Consider the following 4,097-nt stretch of genomic DNA (forward strand, 5'->3'; position numbering starts at 1 on the left):
TACTTTCTGTTATTTATATTAAATAAAATAAAAATAGCATTTTTCTGTCTGTTATCTGATTATCCGTGCAATATAAAAATACCCCAAAAATAAAAGTTTTCCAAATGTCCTGAAATTTAAATATGCTTTTTTCTGGAATATTTGAGAATATTTGGCACTGAGAACACAGTAGGGGGGTCAACCACCTGCCCACGAGGGTGGAGGGCGCGCCCTACCCCCCTGGGCACGCCCCCTGCCTCGTGGGCCCATGATGGCCCTCCTCCACTTATTCCTGCACCCACACACTTCTTCTTCCTCCCACAAACACGAATATCCAGCTCAAGCACGAGTTCTAGCTCATCTTGCTGCCATTTTCGATCTCCTTGCTCAAAGCACCTCTCACAAAACTGCTTGCGAAGATTGTTCCTTGGTATGTGACTCCTCCATTGGTCCAATTAGTTTTTGTTCTAGTGCTTTATTCATTGCAAATTTTTGCTGCTTAGGTGACCCTGTTCTTGAGCTTGCATGTCAAATTTATATGGTCTAAAGTAGTTTTGATGCATGATATAGGCCCTAGGTACTTGTAGGAGTAGTTGTTATCAATATTATTGAGTTTGGTTTACTTTTATTTTGAAGTTACTAAAAATTTCAGAATTTTTCAGAGAAAGAAAAATGCTTAGGAAAATGTTCTAAGGTGGTTCCTCAAGGAAGCAAGGACCCAGGCTTGCAATGTGTGATGCTGATGAAGAGCCATCAAGAGACGCTCCAGTGCGTCCTTGTGAGTGGCCTTCTGAAAATTTTATGGATTGAGCAGGAATTAAGGAAGAATTAAATGCATATTCGCGTAACGTCGATCTTGTGAGCTTCGAGGAAGAGAAGTGCAGCCAGTATCACAATCTCACTAGTACCTTTGTGAGGAGGTTTGAATTTTCATCTTCACGTAATTCTCCAACTGTCCTGTTTGATCTTTATGAAAATTCTTACACTATGGACTTAGAGGATTTTACCACTGCTTGCAAACATCCACAATGGGGTAGTATAAGGGATCCTCGCAAATCTGAATTTAGGGATTTTCTTGCTAGCATAACTGTGGGAGAATCTTGATATATAACACAAGCTACCATAGGGAGCATTCACTTTCCTGCTATACATTATTTTGCTCTCTTCATATGTAGATGCATTAATGGTAAAGATGAGGCATGTCACATGTGTGTCCCTGACCTCAGTATTCTTAGGAGTACTGTGTTAGGAGACAAATCTTATAATTTGGGAGCCATTGTTGCATGTAGGTTGCATCTTAATAGATTTAATGGAGATTTCTTTGGAGGAATTTATGCAACCCGCATAGCTAATTTTCTTGGTGTAGCCATACGCGAAGATGATATTAAATTACCACCTGCTTACCTAGACTTTAATGCTATGGTTCACCACCAGTTTGTCGAGAAGAATGAATCACCTCTCTAGTATCGACTAATCTTTGACAGACGTTGTGCTGTCCATATTACTCTCCCTGCTTCTTCCTTCTTTGATCATCAGGCAAAAGGAAGATATGTTATTAGCACAGAGGAGGCCACTCGTCACCATGCTGCAGCTCAGGAGGTGATAGCCGCTGCATCTCAGTACGACCCCAGCTATTATTATGGATATCCGCCAGGCCAGCCGTGGCCATAGACCAACTTAGGCCAAAAGCCTAAGCTTGGGGGAGTACGTATTTCCCACCGACATTACATTCATGTACACACACTCATTACTAGATGTCGGTGCTCATACTTTTTCATTTATATCATCCATGCTAGTTTATTTCCTTTTTGTGCTTTCTTCTTTTGTGTCTGATAAACCTTAAGAAAAAACCAAAAAATTAGTTGTAGCTTTTAATTAGTTTACTTTCCATGCTTGTAGTAGTAACTAAAAAAGAAAACCCAAAAAGATTACTTGTTCTTCTTTTGCTTGTTGGGAGCTTTCCCGTGTAAATAGTTTTATTTCTTTACTTTTCTTTGGGGGACGATAGGAGAAGACCATAATTAAATTGTTGAAGTAGCTCTTATATGCATTATTGTTGATCTGACAAAAGAGCCCATATTGCCTTGTCTTCTCCTGTTTATTGAATGCTTGCAGATTCCAGCTTAGTCCAATGCACGTGCACTATTATTATTATTCACACTATTCGGTCGTGCAAGTGAAAGGGCAATTATGACGATATATGATGGACTGACTGAGATGAGAAAAGCTGGTTGAACTCGGCCTCTCTTGTTTTTGTAAATATGATTAGTTCATCGTTCCTGATTCAGCCTATTATGAATAAACATGTTTGCAATGACAACTAGAGATCATAGTTTCTTGTGCCATGCTTGATTAGCTAGGAGCTTATAATGGTTCACCTTGCGTGCCAACATGCTATTAAAATGGTTGTGATGTGGTATGATAGGGTGGTATCCTCCTCTGAATGATTTAAGTAACTTGACTTGGCTCATGTTCACGCATGTAGTTGAAACAAAATCAACATAGCCTTCATGATATTTATGTCCATGGTGGATTATATCCTACTCATGCTTGCATTCGGTGTTGATTAATTTTAATGCATGTTCATGATTGTTGTCGCTCTCTAGCTGGTCGCTTCCCAGTCTTTTGCTAGCCTTCACCTGTACTAAGCGGGAATACTGCTTGTGCATCCAATCCCTTAAACCCTGCTACCTCTTGAGCACTGCGTTGGTTTTCCCCGAAGAGGAAGGGTTGATGCAGCAAAGTAGCGTAAGTATTTCCCTCAGTTTTTTAGAACCAAGGTATCAATCCAGTAGGAGGTTACGCGCGAGTCCCTCGTACCTGCACAAAACAAATAAATCCTCACAACCAACGCAAATAGGGGTTGTCAACCCCTACACGGCCGCTTACGAGAGTGAGATCTGATAGATATGATAAGATGATATTTTTGGTATTTTTGTGATAAAGATGCAAAGTAAAATAAAGGCAAAGTAAAAAGCAAAGGAAATAACTAAGTAGTAGGAGATTGATATGATAAAGATAGACTCGGGGGCCATAGGGTTCACTAGTGGCTTCTCTCGAAAGCATAAGTATTCTACGGTGGGTAAACATATTACTGTTGAGCAATTGACAGAATTGAGCATAGTTATGAGAATATCTAGGCATGATCATGTATATAGGCATCACGTCCGAGACAAGTAGACCGACTCCTGCCTGCATCTACTACTATTACTCCACTCATCGACCGCTATCCAGCATGCATCTAGAGTATTAAGTTAAAAACAAAGTAACGCCTTAAGCAAGATGACATGATGTAGAGGGATAAACTCATGCAAAATGATGAAAACCCCATCTTGTTATCCTCGATGGCAATAATACAATATGTGCCTTGCTACCCCTAGTGTCACTAGGAAAGGACACCGCAAGATTGAACCCAAAGCTAAGCACTTCTCCCATTGCAAAAAAGATCAATCTAGTAGGCCAAACCAAACTGATTATTCAAAGAGTCTTGCAAAGATAACCAATCATACATAAAAGAATTCAGAGAAGATTCAAATATTGTTCATAGATAGACTTGATCATAAACCCACAATTCATCGGTCTCAACAAACACACCGCAAAAAGAAGATTACATCGAATAGTTCTCCACAAGAGAGGGGGAGAACATTGTATAGAGATCCAAAAAGAGAGAAGAAGCCATCTAGCTAATAACTATGGACTCGTAGGTCTGAAGTAAACTACTCACACTTAATCAGAGGGACTATGGTGTTGATGTAGAAGCCCTCCGTGATCGATGCCCCCTCCGGCGGAGGTCCGGAATAGTCCCCAAGATGGGATCTCGTGGATACAGAAAGTTGCGGCGGTGGAATCCAAGTCTCCTGGGTCTTGTTCGTTCAGAAAATCACGTTCCCGAAGGTTTCATTCCGTTTGGACTTCGTTTGATATTCCTTTTCTTCGAAACCCTAAAACAGGCAAAAAAAACAGCATTTCTGGGCTGGGCCTCCGGTTAATAGGTTAGTCCCAAAAATAATATAGAAGTGGATAACAAAGCCCAATAATGTCCAAAACAGTAGATAATATAGCATGGAGCAATCAAAAATTATAGATACGTTGGAGACGTATCAAGCATCCCCAAGCTT

This window comes from Triticum dicoccoides, chromosome 4A (genome assembly GCF_002162155.2).
Source record: "Triticum dicoccoides isolate Atlit2015 ecotype Zavitan chromosome 4A, WEW_v2.0, whole genome shotgun sequence".
Classification (NCBI taxonomy): Eukaryota; Viridiplantae; Streptophyta; class Magnoliopsida; order Poales; family Poaceae; genus Triticum; species Triticum dicoccoides.